This window comes from Periplaneta americana, chromosome 12, assembly GCF_040183065.1.
Source record: "Periplaneta americana isolate PAMFEO1 chromosome 12, P.americana_PAMFEO1_priV1, whole genome shotgun sequence".
In the NCBI taxonomy this organism is placed as follows: domain Eukaryota; kingdom Metazoa; phylum Arthropoda; class Insecta; order Blattodea; family Blattidae; genus Periplaneta; species Periplaneta americana.
Genome location: NC_091128.1, coordinates 65,965,680 through 65,985,752, shown reverse-complemented (window position 1 = coordinate 65,985,752; position 20,073 = coordinate 65,965,680). Strand labels below are relative to the sequence as shown.

The 20,073-nt window shown below is 35.5% G+C and overlaps 1 protein-coding gene and 1 non-coding gene across 3 annotated transcripts in view; one reads left to right on the top strand and one right to left on the bottom strand.

The window, feature by feature from the left end:
• The window catches only part of snu (ABC-type transporter snustorr), a 683,140-nt gene that overhangs the window by 233,010 nt on the left and 430,057 nt on the right, over positions 1–20,073 (bottom strand). The gene's annotated exons all lie outside the window — the stretch shown is intronic.
• Positions 6,432–6,504, top strand: TRNAT-CGU (transfer RNA threonine (anticodon CGU)). The gene has a single exon. It is a non-coding gene; the product is annotated as a tRNA-Thr (tRNA).

Here is a 20,073-nt window from a genome sequence, read left to right as displayed (position 1 = left end):
GTCAGAATGACATAGACTTGCTATAGGTAGAGGAGAGGGAAACGACCACTCAGTTATCTTGTGGAGTGCAGTGTGTAGGCCTATTCTCAGTAACTGTTTCACGTTGCTTACCTACTGCTACAGTGCAGTATGGAGGAATCTAAAAGACGGAACATAACATTTAACATTTAACGATTTACAGCTCGAACTTATTGATCTTCAATGTGACCTAAGGGCTAAAGATCGTTTGAATAATACTACTAGCCTAGTTGAGTTTTACAAGACTAAACATTAGCAATAATATCCACGACTACACAGGCTGGCTGTGAAAATTATTGCTATGTTTGGCTCAACATTTATATTTGTGAGCAACTGTTTTCTATAATCAACTTTAATAAAGGCAGACATCGAACATCTGCAACTGATGTTTCATTATGAACAATAGGCTACTGTTCCTTTCAGCTGCCAACAGCATAAAACCTCGTTGTGATGTACTGATAAATAAAAATATAACAAACTGAAATTGTACATTTAAGTAGCTATAGAATTTCTATTACATCTGTAAAATAAATATTTCTTTATTAATTAATAATAGTCCAAGATAGTTTTGCAAACACTAAACGGGAATTCATTTCATAAGCACTCGTAATAGTACTTCCTTTTGTTTTTATTTTCCAATCCACCCTTATACAGAGCGCAGCTAATACCTGCATTCCGCTCATGAGCTGTGAGCCGGCTCGGAGAGCGCAAACCTTGTGCAGGCCTGGTCTATAGTGTCTACACTGGTGTCGTGCATTGCAGGCGCTATGTTCGGCTCAAGTTTTCGAGTATGGTGAAGTTCGATATTCGCCGACGTTCGCTCTGCAGAAAGAGGCCTCTCGTGTTTGTTCCACCTCGTTATAAAATATTCGCTGTCTTCCACTCATGTTTTAACCGCTTAAGGATTTTAACACAGATCTAGCGATTAGTTCTTCATATTAAATAAGACACAGTTTTTAATGTCTTGGTTGCCTCTCTCAAGTTCGAACATTGCAGATCACTAGTCTACACCATTGTCATTCTTCATTTCCTATATCCCTTTTCACACGACTTAGTTCATGGAGAGCGCGACTTTTTAGCCGCCCAGAACAACATGAGCCATTCCCGCTCAAGCAACATTCCTAGTTGTAATGTTAAGATTGAGTCTCAGTTAGCGGTCATAATTTAAATATTACATGCACCAAGATAAAAAGAGAACCATTATAGTTTTTACTCTTCATTCTTCATATTTTCCTCATATTCCTTTCACCCCTTTTTATTTCATCACTAAATTTCTTCTGACTGTATTTCATTCAATGTAATTTTTCTGCTACTGCCCATTCTTCTTTTTTTTCCCCCCCTCAACCTTCTTCTCTTCCTACTTTTCTTGTCCTCTTTTCCCCCCTCACTTTCATATTCTGTTTATTTCCTCCTTTTCCTTTTCATTTCGTTCTTTCCTTCTCTAGCTTCCGCCTTTTTCGTCATATAACCCTTTTCCTTATTCTGCTCATTTTCCGTTTTAGATTTCATCCTCATTTTCTTCTCTTATTTTTTTTTCGGTCGTCTGCTATTTTCCATACTTCTTTTCTTCGTACACCTGCTCATTTCTTATAGTTACATCTATTCCTCTTTCTAATTTTTCTTTACGTAATTTTCCTATCCCTCTCCTTCTCTTCTTTTTCCTACGTTCAGAGATCAGGTTCGTTCGTATGATAAGCACAGGAACCCAGGCTATAGAGTCGAATGGAGCATCATAAGACGACATTGAACAAACCATCATACACAACATAAAACTCCCTTAAAATGCATTTATACAGCAAGTGTTGTTAGCACATTACATTAAAAGCCGTAGTCTAATACTACTGACTTTTTTTGGAACAACTACGTCTTAGTCCTGTTTTATTCCTTGTTTATTTGAATTATTACGTGTCAACTTATGTGCATTAGGTCTATTTCGTGTTATCAGAATTGAAGGGCTGAGAGCCATAGTGGGCCAAATCCATTTTCAGAATTTTGAAGCTTATCTCATGTTTTGATTGCCTGCTGACTCACGTAACTTACTCAACAGATAGAGTCATTTGGACCAAATATCTCAAGATATGAAATAATTAAAGCAATAAAAATACTCTCTCAAGCAAATGCCAGTTCTTTTGAGAAGCAGAGTGGGCTATGTCCAAACGTCTAATGAAAGTTGCTGCTTCTTGCCACGTGACTTGATGTAGAAGTGAAAGAAAATAACTCAAGTAAGGTGAAATCTAGGAAGCGTGTGGAAAACTGTGATGAGTGAGAAAAGAATGTACGAAAAAAAAAATAAATAGTGGTCAAGAGTATGTAAATGCAAGTGGAAATCCTGTGTCTGCGAAAATGTACACTGACAAAGACTGCAAATGTAGGTTATGATGTGTCGAACGTTTGGATAATGAAAATGATCGAGCACACATACGCAAGATACATTCTCGTCAATAAGTAATTTTGACCAGCAAATCCAGATCTTGCGAGATTGGTTCCTATAATGAATATAAAGAGGCAGAGAGGATATGCTGATATAGAATATAGTCATGAACAGCATTCACGCGTATATTTTATTAAAAAAGGTACGTACCATAACCTCAAAAATAATACTTGCAGTATATTCATAAACAAGGTACCTATTCAAATAATTGTCTCTTTTAATATGAAAACCTTGTATCTGAGACATATAATACATATTCCGAAGTGATATAGTGTTAAAAGTCGTGTAATCAAGATGTATTAAAATTTCATTAATTTAGTGGTGTACTGTACAATTTTGCCTAACTACGTTAGAGCATGTAGGCCTATTAATTTATAATGAAATGAAAAAATGAATTATTAATAAATTAATTTTCATTCAATTTATAAAATTACATTTAAAAAAAAGGCAAAACAGAAAACAAGTTTAAATTGTTATCTCTACGAAAGTAGCCTATGTGTACCTATGGTAAACATTAATTTTTATTTTTACAATGACACTAATATCCGGATATGCAAAACGATGTTCTTCAATTTGCATATGAAACGTTGGAGTGCATAACTGTGAACATGATGTTAGGCTATTTGTGGAGAGAAAACACTGCTCAGAGGGGGATCTGAATTGGGGTCATATCTATTGTCATAGCTTAAAACTGTAAATACTGGAGCAAACCACTTAATAGTATAATCAAATAACGTGTGGAGGACAAAATTGAAACTAGTACATAAGCCTAACTTCATTTTGAGCCTCATTGTCCATCATTCACAGTTTAAGAAATAGACCATAAATTTCTAGAATTTGGGCATCTTTCCTCCCTGATGACAGGGACTTCAGCCCTATTGAGTCAGATAAACGCAAAGCCAAAAATCTCTTTATCGTAGACGATTATGTGGGGTTATGGCAACACTGTAGAAAAAAAAGGCTTTGTTGTAAATAAAATGGAACAGTCAGACTTCCTTTATATCAAAGATATTGCCAGATGCAATTTTTTGGCGTGTAAAGACACTACAGAATGTAACAAAGTCCAATGGATGAAAATTAAATGGCCGAGATGCGAATCAGCTGAACCAATAAAAATTAAATTTCGTTATTCTCTAAATAAGCTAGAAGCAGTTTTTCCAAAATTTAGAAACGTAAAAGTAGGCACTGAGACAGCGTTTGGAGGTGGCTCACTAGCACATTTTTGTTTTGATAAGATAAATGTAGTGCCATATTGGGCCAATTTCAACACTTTGGAATACGTGTAATTTCATTATGTTATAATTAGGGCAAAATATACACTACCGGTAAAAAGTTTTCGATCAGTTATGAAAACACCTACATACTTTATTTCAATGTACAAACACATCGGAATAACCAAATAGACCAACAAAATAAATATTTTGTCTCTCTAGCATTATGATATGATAGAATATTCAAAACGAAATCCCTGTTTTAACCACAAATCCATAGTTGTGATAGGTGATCGAAAACTTTTGACCGGTAGTGTATGTTTTTTCCCTTTTATGTCATACATAATTTCAACAATAGTTTTTTTATACGGTATATTAAATTCATAATTACTTATTAATATGTATTCAATTAATTATTTTATTTAACTTCACCTCAAGTTTTCTTACTTTCATGAAAATGGCACTTGGCCCACTATGGCTCTCAGCCCTTCATTTAATGTATACGTCATTTATTTGAGGACATAACAAGAAGACTGCTTTGAGACCTTTACAAATTATTTAAAATAGAGCTTTAAGAAACCTGTTAGGTTTTCATTATTTGACTCCAATTAAATATCTATATAAATTTTCTTTCGTTCTACCAGTTGAATTAATTATCAAATTAGGTGTTGATATTTTCATGTATAAAGTTATTAACAATTAAATATATAGCAATATTATATTTCAGTTTAATAAAAATATATAATACATACTTATTCTTCAAGACAAAAGAAAATGTATTTTTCTTTTCTCAGCATGGCTCAGTAACTTATGGTACGAAAGCGATTAAGCATTTTCTAATAACAACTTATAACGAACTTCCTTCAGAATACAAAGTTTTACCAAATTTCCAGTGTTTTAAGAAATGTAAAAAAAAAAAAAAAAACACATTTTAGGGAAGATTATTTATTTTAATTCTCGGTTGGTTTATTTATTGAATGGTTTCAAACTTTTTCTTCTTTCTTTCTAAACTTTAATGTTACTGATACCTTACTGTTCTTATTTATTTTCTTTTCTTAATTCTCCGGTGGGCGGGCAAAAGGGCTTAAGTCATTAAAATGTTATATCACAAAATGTAATTTTATATTCCTTCATTAAACCCGTTTCCTAAAACAGAAAGTCTAAACCAGTGGCGTCAACAATAAAGAAAATCATGAAATAGTCGAAACATGTCACTTTTCGGATTTAGAGCAGTTGTTTAAATCTTTGTAAATTTTGCATAGAGTGACTTAATTTTTTTTGTCCGCTCACCAAAGAATTATTGTCATATTGTATTTTTTTCACAGATTGTATTTTCTTGATTTGTTAAATTATATTGTACAACATACAGTAGGCTATATGTATCTGTTATTTTATAGCCCCCAGATATAAGATTTATTCGTTCAGGTATACTCAATAAATTAAAAAAAAAAGAACTAAGGAAGAGATTAGTGAAGTACTTTGTGTGAAGTGTAGCATTGTATGGGACAGAAACATGGACATTACGACGAAGTGAAGAGAAGCGACTAGAAGCATTTGAAATGAAGAAGAAGAGAAAGAGAAGAAATAGAGAAGAGTGAAGCGTGTGAACTGGACAGACAGAATAAGAAATGAAGCTGTGCTGGAAAGAGTGGGTGAAGAAAGAACGATGCTGAAACTAATCAGGAAGAAGAAAAGGAATTGGTTGGGTCACTGGCTGAGAAGAAATTTCCTACTGATGGATGATGCACTGGAAGGAATGGTGAACGGGAGAAGAGTTCGGTGCAAAAGAAGGTATCAGATGATAGACGACATTAAGATATATGGATCATATGCGGAGACTAAGACGAAGGCAGAAAATAGGAGAGATTGGAGAATACTGGGTTTGTAGTGAAAGGCCTACCCTAGGGCAGAACACTTACGTATGTATGTTTGTATATTATATATATATTTTTTTTCAATCAACAGGTATTTACTTAGGCCTATATAAATGTAGCTATTCAACTTTTTAAAACGTGATTATTATGCATATTCTTGTATATCACAACATTAGGATTAGTTTTAATTACATGATTATGCTTTATATGCATATTGAATTTATGCTGACAACTGTACGGTTTGGCAGGCAATTTAAAAAGAAAAAAGGTCGACCACTATATGTTTCCGTAGCATAGTGGCCTTTATTTTCATTCGATTTTGTTTATTTTGCAAGAACATATATTTAGATCAATACAGTAATGTATAAACATAAAATTACTATCCTTTTACTAAAATCACTGCGTAGCTCTGGTCTCAGCCTCTGCGAAGTATAAATATTGAGAAATATCGAAGGCAGCGTTTATAAAAGCAATCTCCACGTATTATAGATTTTTTTTTATTAATTTGTCATACAGAATAATATTTGTAATATTGACAATTAATATTTGAGGAGAAAAATTCGCTCCGGCGTCTGGGATCGAACCCGGGTCCTTGGTTCTGCGTACCAAGCGCTCTGACCACTGAACTACGCCGAATTCAATCCACAGCACCGGATCGAATTCTCCTCCTTCAATGTTTCCCTTTATGGCCTGACTCCATGTTAGGCATATATGTTGACGTATATGTCCAATATCAACTGCCATTATACTAGGAGCGCACTCAGCTGAGTGACTTATTTGGCCGGGATTCCGCAGTTAAGTGCACAGTAATCTGTACAGACATATGCACTGCTAGCTATGAGAATATTATAGATTTTTTTTATTAATTCGTCATACAGAATTGTCTGTAATATTGAATTCGGCGTAGCTCAGTGGTCAGAGCGCTTGGTACGTACAACCAAGGACCCGGGTTCGATCCCCGGCGTCGGAGCGAATTTTTCTCCTCAAATATTAATCCCCACGTAGGTAACAGACGATGCAGTGTTTTGCAGAAGGCAGGGTCAATTTACAATAAGAAATTCGCAATGTGATCGGAAACTTCTTATGACAGTGGCAAGAATGTGTACGTACAAATGAATAGGCCTAAACCTATTAGCCATAATCAGCGATCTAAGAATTGTTGACTGCGGGACAGAAAGGAAATAATCTCACTGCAAACTAGAATTTTATGAAATTAAATGGATAGAGCCGAATGTATGCACTACACTTCTTCAAGTGAATTCAAAACGTATCCTTACATTTAAACTGACGCTAGTGAGTTCAGTTCTGTCTGCACTATCATTTTTCTCCACTGTCTCTGTCGTGTTTGAGGTCGAGTTTCAGCGTCGTTTCCTCACGTAACAATCATCTACTGCATGACAATGTCAACAATGTACTGCTGGAACTTCTGAAGTATGAAGAGTAGAAGTTTATTTAGTCACGTGCTGGTTACATTAAAAAAATAATAAAACATGAACATAAGAAGCGTAACTTTAAAAATCGTGTGCTTGGTTGCATTTGGAACACACAACTATAACATTTTTATTCAATAGAGGGACATACAATTTATTGTAATATTATGAGGACTTTCACCGTGATCAATATAGTGCGAAATTTTAGGGTATTTGCTCCGTGTACTATATTTAAAGGCATTGACGATGCAAACCCAAAGACCTGGCACCGTATAAAGGCCTATAGTAGTTTATTACTTCAGTTTACTTACTAACTTACTTACATACAAATGACTTTTAAGGAACCCGAAGTTCATTGCCGCCCTCACATAGGACCGCCATCAGTCCCTATCCTGAGAAAGATTAATCCCGTCCCTACCATTATATCCCACTTCCCTCAAATCCATTTTCATATTATCCTCCCATCTACGCCTTGGTCTTCCCAAAGGTCTTTTCCCCTCAGGTCTTCCAACTAACACTCTATATGCATTTCTAGACTCACCCATATGTGCTACATGCCCTGCCCATTTCAAACGTCTGGATTTAATGTTCATAATTATGTTAGGTGAAGAATACAATGCGTGCAGTTCTGCATTGTGTAATTTTCTCCATTCTCCTGTAATTTCAACCCCCTTAGCCCCAAATATTTTCCTAAGCATCTTACTTTTGAATATCGTTAACCTCTGTATACTTGAGGCTTTCCCGGCGTTTGATGTAGAATAACTCTTCTTGGGTTCTCAGCCAGGTGAGTTGGAGATTTGCTCCCAAACTTTCGACGGCTAGCTCTGCCATCTTCTTCAGGGAGAACCCGAGAAGAGTTATTCTATCGTTAACCTCTGTTCCTCTCTCAAAGTGAAGAGTTCAAGATTCACAACCATACAGAACAACCGGTAATATAATTGTTTTATAAATTCTAACTTTCAGACTCTTTGAGAATTGACTGGATGATAAAAGATTCTCAACCGAGCAATAACATGCATTTCCCATATTTATTCTGCGTTTATTTTCCTCTCGAGTTGTCATTTATATTTGTTACTGTTGCTCCAAGGTACTTTAATTTTTCCACCTTTTCAAAGGGTAAATTTTTAATTTTTATATTTCCATTTCGTACTATGTTCTGGTCACGAGACATAATCATATACTTTGTTTTTTTTTTTCGGGGTTTACTTCCAAACCTATCTCCTTACTTGCTTTAAGTAATATTCCCGTGCTTTCCATAATAATAGTTTGTGGATTTTCTCCTAATATATTCACGTCAGCCGCATAAATAAGCAGCAGATGTAACCCGTCCAGTTCCAAACTCTCTCTGCTTTCCTGAACTTTCCTAATGGCATATTCTAACTTCAGTTTTTATATATATGAATAATATATAATTCTTCTGAGAAGAATTATATATTTATGAGAATACTTTATTTTTAAGCTTATTCTAAAAGAGGATATAAAACCCACAAAACGTTTTAAAGGAAACGCAAAATATTAATACAGGCACTCATAAATCTCTGATGTCGTATCCAAAGTTTCTTTCTTTATCTTGCTTCACTCCCGCCTTTTGTAGCGATTTACAAGTGAATGTGGTGTAGGGGAAGATATAGGCCCTATCTTGAACCGGGACCAGACTCCATGACCTTATGGTCAGCACGTTGCAGGGCCACCGTGGAGCAGTTACAGAACAAGAAAATGGCAAGGGGCAAATACACAGTACAGTGTAATGGAAATGAATCTTCGCCCACGCCGGGACTCGAATCACTGGCTGATTAATTGGGAAGCGTACGCGCTATCCACTGAGCCACAGCGACGGTCATAGTATGCAAATTAGGGAACTGAATTTCTACAGTAAGGAAAACCTAAAAGAAAGAACACATAGGATACATACCGTCATCAATAAAGATGACATGTCGATAGTAAGAAAAACTTACTGAATTATCAATCTCAATTAACTATGTTTAAATTTTCGTCGAGACTGAATTATTAATCTCAGTTAACTATGTTTAAATTTTCGTCGAGATTCAATATTAAAGCAGAGGTAATTTTCTACACTTTATACTAGGAACATAATTTACTCTGTTTGAATTACTCTTTAATAGCGTAGCTTCTGCATAATGAACGCCCCATATGGCAATAGAGAACTGTTACGTAAAAGGCGTGTAGGCTACATTTACTACGTATCTAGTCAATTTTGCAATCAATAGCACTTTACCTTTTTCCGTAATACTGTACGTGAGATTAGAAACTTCAGGTAATGGGATGTGCAGTCTGTAAGGATAGTTTATACACAGCGAGCCAAACCTAAGGGACCGTACTCTTGGCGTCTCTCGGCCAGCTATGGCCGTATCATGTCACTACAGTCAGGCAAATAATGTGTGACGTAACTTGTGAACAAGTACTTAACAGAAATGGAGAGGATCTTACATGAATTTCGGAACAATTACTGAAAATGTGCTCCATTGCGTTCTATTGCATGTTGCAGCGATCTACGAAGTTCTGGGACATCCTATACATCATCATCATCATCATCATCATCATCATCATGAATCATCATCATCATATTCCAGGCACGAAATTAGGCCATTGTTGGCCTGTTTCGGTTCCAGCTATACAGGATCCAATAGACGTTTCTGTGGACGTCCAGGTCGTCGTCGTCCTTGAGGGTGGTATTTTAGCATTTCTTGGAGTGTCTGGTCAGCTTCCATACGAGAAATGTGTTCAAGCTATCTGTTTCTGTATTCTGTAATTTTTTCTTCTAATGGTTGCATGTTGAGTTCCTGCAGTATATCGTCGTTCCTCTTGTGGTCCAGAAGTGTGTATCCTGAAGTTCGTCTCGGGTATGTCATTTCAGCTGCTCTTAATCTGCTGATATCTCTTTGTTTCAGAACCCAAATTTCGCTTACATAAAGGAGATTTGGTAGTGCAAGGGTTTTATATAGCGTTATTCTGGAATGTTTCTGTACTAAACTTGGTTTTAGGGTATGGTTTAGCAGTCCTAATATTTGTAAAAATTTGTTAATTTTTCTGCTTACATCATTCTCTCCTTCGTATGATATGAATGAGTATGTATGTATGTAAGTATGAAAATGAATTTATTTGTTCTAAAATCACCTTTTCAACAACAATTTTGCTTCGGATTGGGTTTGTACCTTCAAATGCCATTATTTCCCCCCCCCCCCCCGGTGAAATCTTCATGCCATGTTCTTCTATGATTTTATTTAGTTTAAATATACCCATTTGTAAATTGTCTTCGGAGTTTGCAACTAATACTTGGTCGTGGTCCACACCTGTGGAGTAACGGTCAGCGCGTCTGGCTGTGAAACCAGGTGGCCCGGGTTCGAATCTCGGTCGGGGCAAGTTACCTGGTTGAGGTTTTGACGGGGTTTTCCCTCAACCCAATACGAGCAAATGCTGGGTAACTTTCGGTGCTGGACCCCGGACTCATTTCACCGGCATTATCACCTTCATATCATTCAGACGCTAAATAACCTAGATGTTGATACAGCGTCGTAAAATAACCCAATAAATAAAAATAAAATACTTGGTCGTACGCGAAAAGAACTGTGTTTAGTCTTATGGAACTTGAAATTTGAATTCCTAATTTGTACTCCTAACACCAAAGGCGTATTATTTCATCCATATATATATATATATTGAAGAGACTTGGGATCGGGAAATCTCAAAGCACTAGTTGTCATACAGAGATCTCGCATTCGGGACGACATTTCGGTGGTAAAATTTCAATTGGAGTTTTTAATAAACAATTTATAAAGCAATATATTTTAAAACAGAAGTCATTAGTTGCACTTACGTTTGAAGTTTTCCCAACTCGACTTAGCATTTAGCGCCTTTACAAGCGGCATAAAACTGCAAGGTAATCAGCACCAATGTGGTGTAAAGATATTGTCGGTTAACATGAGAAGAAAATGTTGACCAAGCTATGAAAACTAAGGCTGTGTCTGATATAAACGATTGGGAATGTGCAATGTGACTGTATTTATTTATTTTGTTATTTATTTGATTATAAATAAATAAACAAATAAACATTTAAACAAAGGAAGAAGCAAACAAACAAATAACTAAATACATAGTCACATTACATTTTAACTCAACAATTGTTCAAACTTCCTGTAGATGCAGGCAAAAGTAATTGTTTCATTGAGACATTGGTTGTATTTTTATATGGACTTTTTATGTACTGCTAGCCAACTAACCTTGAATTGATGCTTTATCAAATATAGTGTATGCTTAAAATCTTTTTGTTGATAGTCATCCCTACAATATTTATCAAGAAGATATTTTTCCATATATTCAAGTTTTTTGTCAAAATTTGCTCCCCCTGAGGCGTCAATTAAAGTGTAAATATAGTTTCGACATGTGATTGTGGCACCTGAGGGCCTGGAATAAAGTTAATCAATATTTGCATTTTTGTATTTTTCAGAAAATTCCACTTCTTGGAGAAAAAAATTATAAAAAAATACATATGCGGCATTCTGCGATTACATTTGAAGAGTCCACTGCAAGAATGATGGATGTCACTTTCTTGTCGAAAATGAACCAAGACTGTCAATGCATAGCTTAAGACATATAGAATGTACATAGAGAGTTATATGGCATTAACACTGATAGTCATTGTCCAGTAATGATCGGAAAATCACAGTTAAGCTATGAGCGCTAAGCATTTCAAACTTTCAATTGCTTCTCCTGCAAAATGTATTCCAAATGACATCCATCATTCTTGCAGTGGACTATTCATTTGTATGGGGTATCTTCTCAGATAAGTGTACTTTAATTTGAAGTGAACTTCAGCACTTAGAAAAACTTAGAAGTATAACGAAATAGTCAAACTAGCAAAACATTTCTGGCATTTCTATGCCTCATATATATATATATATATATATATATATATATATATCAAAATTTAGTATTATTTATTGTAAAAAAGTAATGTAGGGGTCATTAACATACCGCGTTCTGAAATATCCACAACAAAACCTTCGTATATTTCAAATAAAAAAGTACAACTGTTTGTGTAGAGCAAACTCCAAACACGTCGAGAGATAACACGAGATTCTAAGGAAATGCTAAATTTAAACTCATAGCTCAGCGTGGCACGTAGCTCTGGCACAAATATATCATTGTATTTTAGTTCGTAGACCCTTTATTGTAATAGGCATGCGTTGTTGTTGAGAAGTGGTAAATTTTGCAAAATGGAAATTTGGCCAACTTTTCACTGCAAATACCTCACTGTGCGCCGGTAGTTTAGTCTTTGCAGGCACCGTAATAATAGTAGTTGAGAAGATCAACAGTGGAGTACTTAACACTTCTGGATAATAACTTCACCACTCTCCTTGTACCACTACCGAATATTTCATTTGGAGATGGAGTTCACCACTTATTCTCCTTGTGTAAACAGGTCTGGTTCAGTACAGTTGTCGAGTTAATACAGAAAACTGAGCCAGCATTGATTCGGCAAGATGAAGTGGTCGGAAGACCAAAGGATTAAATTTGTTTAACTTTATTGGCAACATAAATATTTGTAGAATATCTATTGTGTTTTCAGGATTCTTCCTGAAATAATGTTTTCTGTCGTAGGTATCTCTGTTACAAGTTTCCTTGGATTAATCGTTGATGTCCAGTGAGTGCCTTCCATTTATCCAATGTGTCACTCATATACTCGTACTTTTCTCCTACTCAGATCTTCAAGTATGAATCACTTCTTCCATGTTAAACTTTTATGGTTGATATTAGTTGTACAAAGTTACGCACTGTTAATGTGTACCAATCTGCTCTGTTAAATTGTGCATCAACGTTCACTCTTATGTAAACGAGTAGTAAGAGAGCTAAGTGTGCTAATCACTACCCGGATATGAGTTAGCCTTTAGCGTTGAATTAAGAAAAGTTGCTCTAATTTCTTATTATATGAAATATATCGAGATTTTCAAGAAAAGTACAAGTTGTAACATCCCTGATACGGAGGAAGTTGTTCTGTGCATGCTACTGCCAGTGTATAGCGATTTATCCTAAACCATCGGCCTCATTTTCATCATGTTCAGTACCTAGGACTCAATTTACCCGAGAATGATTCAAATATAATAAATTGTAGTAACAATTATCGGGTCTTCATTTTAAATAAAAAGTACACAACGACGATCCACTTCAAGGTTCGGCAGATAATCTTCTTCGTGATCATTTCGTGTTGCATAAAATTAACTTTAAAATTAGATGTTGGAGTCAGTGCCAAAGAAAACCTTTTCTGAGATAAATTAATTATTAAATACAGAAATTATTTTCACTTTAATCATAGTTGTATCCTCTCCAGACACAGACAGGTAAAGGAGAACTACAAATCCCTTAATTTTTAGAGAATAACACCGCACCGATTAGTTTTAAACCCGTATTTTACGTTTGGGGGAGCCACTGAAACAAAGTCTAAATGATAGAAATTTACTCATTGTCTCATTAAAAACAATTAACTTAATTTTAACATTTGCATTGCTTTTAAATGCCGACTTAAGTGTATATAAAAACAATATCAGTGGAGATCAAAATACACGTACAAGTATTTTATGTGCAGTACACTTGTGCGAATTTAATTACATGGAAGTATATTACTAATATGATACAATGTATAAATGAAAGGCAAAACGTTTTATAGGCCATTCTTTGTCTCGTAAAACCTACCTGCGAGTCAGGGGAAGAAAAAAATTGGACTGGGAAGTTATCCTCCCACGCTATGCTTTCACTTATAGCTAGCAAGCTCACTTACCCCCACGGTAAAATTCTTACTGTAAGCTACGGCACACGCATGCATTTGGTTTCATAGCCTATATACTTTGGAATTGTAAATGTCTCATGTGTGCAATCCAGAAAAAGAAACTACATGTTCTTTCTTGGACGCATATTAAATTATTTCACTTAGTCTATATTATGTATTTTGAATAATGGTTGAACAAAATAAACTATAAATAGGTATATGATTCACAATAAGATAAAGAAAATGAATCGTTGCAAAACGAATGAAAAAATGTGTGTAACCCTTGTGACATCCATTGCCACGCTTTCTTATCATGTCCCGGTGTCGATTTCAATACTATACTCGTATCATCTAATACAGTGATGTGGGAGAATTTGAACTCAAGAGTTTTATTTCTTACCAGGAGTGCAGATTTGAAAAACGCTTAACAGAGCATGAATTCTAAACAACATTACTGAATTACAACTGTAGACTTAGTAAACAGTACACAATGTGACATTGGAAACACAACCGTTGTTATGTAGGCCTACTGCATCCAGTTACCTGCTGGAGTTCGGAAGGCCATGGAAAGGTCTGCTGTCCATTTAAAAAGTTGAAGGTGGGCAAGTATCCATTCACAGATGACAGTTCTGCTTTAAAATGTCATTCATATCGTTTCCAACATTATAATATGATAGGGTTATGGTAACTATTTAAAATATATCAGGGTGTTAGCTGACAATTGACACGTTGAATGTTGCTGGTTTGATTCTTTGTCAGACCTATACCAATTTTGTCTTTAACTTACTAAGGCTATAAATGCAGAGAAAGCATAATATACGTTACAAAATGCTAATTTAAAGTATTTCCTAGTTACTGAATATGAATATGGATATTTATTATCCACAGTTGCTCCATATAGTGGTGACCCTTACATTTCTGTACATGGTGCCAATGTAACAGTGCACGATCGTGTGTTTGTTGTATTTACAGCTACTGTTGTTAGACCTTGAAAGTTATAATTCTCACACAGAAACTTGTTACTAGGGAAACCATTCTTCATAATATAAAACTATACTGAAATAGAACCATTACAGTGCATTTATTGTTGCTTAGTTACCATTACAGTGCAGTTTGCGAAGGCTTTGGAATAATATTGCTCTAAATTTTCTATGCAAAATATATTGTATTTGCAATTTAAAAAAAATAATATGATCGTGCAAAGAATGTAGTACACGTTTGTGAAGTGCATTACAAAATTTCGAAATTGAAAAATTCGCTCTGCTCGTTTTTAAAACATTTCCTCGAGCCCTGCTCATTCGGTCCTCAAATTCTGTTAATATTACTGTATCCTCTTTTTATATTGATGTATTATTTTATATCTATTTCTATTGTAGTAATTATATTCGGTACTCTGATGTATTATTCTGTATTACATGTTCTGTTCTGTTATGTTCTATCTACTTATTGTAGATATTAATAACTATTCTTTCTGATTTTGTAAAAAGCACTTCCCAAACTTGTATGGTAATATAGCCTACTATTATATTGGTTTCATTTTAATACTTCCTTATTCAATTCTCATACTACATTAAAACATCTTCTCTTATAGTTCTCCACCTTTACCGCTATTCCAATCTAGTGGTATTCTCCTTCATCTATCATTTGATAATTTACCTTTCTATTTTCTCCTTAATTAGTCCGTTATACTCCCATCCCTTAACCTTTAAATATTATCTACACTCTCTACTTCAGTTCTTATCCTAATATTATTCTATACTGTCTGCTCTACTACAGTTTTATCTCCCACTTCCTATCATTCATATTCAGTATCTATAACTTACTGTCGTAGATGTTTATTCTAGTAACCACTTCATCTTTAGCTTTTAAATATTTTTGTATTGTTTAATTTATTCACCCGTTCCTCTTTATCCTTCCTCTCTTATCTTTTTTATCATTCCCTCCTTGCTTACTATTATGTACCTATCTTCTTTAGTACCTTGTCCCAATGTCCACCTTGCATTATTATTTGTACTTACTTCTCTCACTTGTCACTTTATTCTCTTTATTTATTCTGTCACTTTTCTCACCCTCTTTCATCGCCACTTCCACAACCACTTTGTATTCTGCTCTCAGTATTCTCAGTCTCTTTCATCGCCACTTCCACAACCACTTAGTATTCTGCTCTCAGTATTCTCAGTCTCTTTCATCGCCACTTCCACAACCACTTAGAATTTTACTCTCAGTATTCTCAGTCTCTTTCATCGCCACTTCCACAACCACTTAGCATTCTGCTCTCAGTATTCTCAGTCTCTTTCATCGCCACTTCCACAACCACTTAGCATTCTGCTCTCAGTATTCTCAGTCTCTTTCATCGCCACTTCCACAACCACTTAGTATTCTGCTCTCAATATTCTCAGTCTCTTTCATCGCCACTTCCACAACCACTTAGTATTCTACTCTCAATATTCTCAGTCTCTTTCATCGCCACTTCCACAACCACTTAGCATTCTGCTCTCAGTATTCTCAGTCTCTTTCATCGCCACTTCCACAACCACTTACTATTCTGCTCTCAATATTCTCAGTCTCTTTCATCGCCACTTCCACAACCACTTAGTATTCTGCTCTCAATATTCTCAGCCTCTTTCATCGCCACTTCCACAACCACTTAGTATTCTGCTCTCAGTATTCTCAGTCTCTTTCATCGCCACTTCCACAACCACTTAGTATTCTGCTCTCAGTATTCTCAGTGTCTTTCATCGCCACTTCCACAACCACTTAGTATTCTGCTCTCAATATTCTCAGTCTCTTTCATCGCCACTTCCACAACCACTTAGTATTCTGCTCTCAATATTCTCAGTCTCTTTCATCGCCACTTCCACAACCACTTAGTATTCTGCTCTCAATATTCTCAGCCTCTTTCATCGCCACTTCCACAACCACTTAGTATTCTGCTCTCAGTATTCTCAGTCTCTTTCATCGCCACTTCCACAACCACTTAGTATTCTGCTCTCAGTATTCTCAGCCTCTTTCATCGCCACTTCCACAACCACTTAGTATTCTACTCTCAATATTCTCAGTCTCTTTCATCGCCACTTCCACAACCACTTAGTATTCTACTCTCAGTATTCTCAGTCTCTTTCATCGCCACTTCCACAACCACTTAGTGTTCTACTCCCAATATTCTCAGTCTCTTTCATCGCCACTTCCACAACCACTTAGTATTCTGCTCTCAATATTCTTAGTCTCTTTCATCGCCACTTCCACAACCACTTAGTATTCTACTCTCAGTATTCTCAGTCTCTTTCATCGCCACTTCCACAACCACTTAGTGTTCTACTCCCAATATTCTCAGTCTCTTTCATCGCCACTTCCACAACCACTTAGTGTTCTACTCCCAATATTCACAGTCTCTTTCATCGCCACTTCCACAACCACTTAGTGTTCTACTCCCAATATTCTCAGTCTCTTTCATCGCCACTTCCACAACCACTTAGTATTCTGCTCTCAATATTCTCAGTCTCTTTCAAAGCACTTAATATGCTATTCCCAGTGTCACAAATATTTGCTTCAGTTAATTTTCCTACTTCTCCCAGAATCCAATTCTCTGTCTCGTCTACCGCACCAAACACCTTTCCTCATTGTTTCTTCCCATACACTCCTCATTTCGCTCTTCCGATCACTATGTCACTACTCTTCTCTTTCTTACGTTGCTCCTCACTGGTGATTCTGTTTAATTTTGTTGATATCGTCCCTCTCAGTTCGTTACTTTCACTTGTCACACTTCTCATTTTGCTCTCCCAATCACTAAATGTATTTCCTATGTTGCTATATTTCCTATTTATTAATAATGATGTACTCAAGGATAGGCTCAAGAATATCATTCGATGAAATTAAATACTTTCAGCGCGAGAAAAATTTATTACACACATCATTAAAACCTTTAAACTTATACATAAAACAGAAAGCCACTCTTACGTCAAATAGCTACTTCCACTTGCCATCGCTGCAATCAACATTATCCTTCCATTCTAATGCCTCTACCTTAGGTAAGAGTCGACGTTGGGACCAAATGAGTAACTACCGCAAGAGTCCCTCCCTCTAGGTAATTTTTCCGATAATGTACAAATATTATTCTACATGCGGCCATAACTGCTTCTTGCTTCTTCTATGCTTCCACACTTACAGGAGTATCAACTTAGGAGTCATGAAAAGGCGAATAATCTTATGATTCTGAAACCGATCAAGCAATGTCATATTATATTATTGAATGCATGAGTGGCATATCTAACAAGATAGAATTTTACTAGTGTAATTGGGTTCACTTGAAATGCGCGAAATATTGTTATGTCATGAAATGGTACGTCATGACACGACTTTTTTCACCCATGACTCAACGACAGATATGGAGAACAATAAGGAATCAAAGATTGGAAGTAAAGCATTTTGTAATATCAAATAAAATTGAAGAAAGTACACGGGTCTATTATCTTACAAACCTCTATAATATAGAAAATCATTATGTATATAATATTGATAGTAATGCTCCTAAAATGATATTCGAAGTCGCTGAAGAAGAAATTATGACAAGTATTAAGAAACGTAGGAATAGGAAATATCCAGGAGAGGACAGTATAACTAATGAAATGATAAAATATGTGGGGAATAAACTTATATCAGAAATAATAAAATTAATTACACAAATATTAAAAAAAAAAAAAAAGTAAAGTGCCAGAAGACTGGAAAACTAGCATCTTGATTCCAGTTTTCAAGAAGGGAGATAAACAGAAACCAGAAAATTACAGACCAATAAATTTACTTAATACTGTATTGAAAATTACAACAAAATTAATCCATCAAACGCTATCAGAAATAATTTGTCTCCAAGATGAACAACAAGGATTTCGGAGGTGTAGATCTTGTATAAATGCTATTTTTATAATTAAACAGGTAATAGAAAAAGCTATTGAATACAATAAATCTGCATTTTTATATTTTATTGACCTCGGAAAGGTTTTTAATAAGCTGCAACTTAAAAGATGTTTTAAATATCTTAAAAGAGAATAATGTGGCGAATGGGTTGATTTTACTTATTAGTGACATTTTTACTGGTATGAATGTATTTATTCACACTGCAATGGGTATATACCCGGTGGCAGTGGTAACTAATTACACTTAATAATGACAATAATAAAGTGAAGAAGAAATTATGACAAGTAATTTTAACAGGATAAAAGTGGACGAGAAATTGTCAAAAAACAAATACCAATCAGAAGAGGAGTCCGTCAGGAGATTCCTTAAGTCCACTGCTGTTCAATTTAATAATGAAAAATCATAAAATACATCAGACCTAAAGACGGATACAGAATGGGTGATAAAAACCTTAGTGTAGTATGCTACGCTGATGTTGTTGTTTTGATGGCGGATACTGAGGATGACTTGCAGAGATTATTATATAGATTCTGTCTTGGTTGCCGAAAGTACAATATGAAAATATCACTAACGAAAACCAAATTAATGATTATAAGTAAACTGCGCTTAACATTAAGTTAGACTTAGAAAAGAAAATGATTAAACAAGTAATGGCAATAACATATCTAGGTGTTGACATAACCAGTTGGGAAGCACTGCAGAATGAAGTCGTACATCAGGCCAATAAAGCAGCGAGAATAGTGGGCTACATGGATGATATTATTTGAAAAAATAAATACTTAAATAATGATACTAAGACAAGAATCTATAAAGCATTAATAGCCCAGTATCGACCTATGCTTCTGAGACAAGATGGGATACTTCTAGAATGAAACGGATTTTAGAGACAAATGAGATGAGTATTTTAAGAGAAATCGTGCATTAAACTAGAAGGGACAAGGTTAAAAGTGAAGAGATTAGAAGACAGTTAAATATCCAAGCAACAGGTAACTGCGTGGATTGACGAATGGAACCAACATGTATCCCGCATGGCATTGGCTAGAATTGTACGCGTAGCAAAGGACAGTTTACCTATGGAGGGAAAGAGATCGCCTGGAAAACCGAAAAAGAGATGAAGAGACTACTAATTTCTGGATGGAACAGGCTGCAGGCCTAGTATAATGAGAAGAAGAAGAAGAAGAAGAAGAAGAAGAAGAAGAAGATTCAACCTAATGCTAACGTGCTAACCTTGCCTACACTTCATAACTATTCACTAGTGTTGAAAGTTAAGCAATTTCATTTACAATCTGAAATCATTGGTTATTTCATTTGACTTGCAAAAACCGGAACATCCAAGCGTCCCGGCCGAATCTGGAGGGGACAAAGGGACACGACTCTGAAAACCGAAACTGTCCCGGCCAAACAGGGCTTTGCGTTA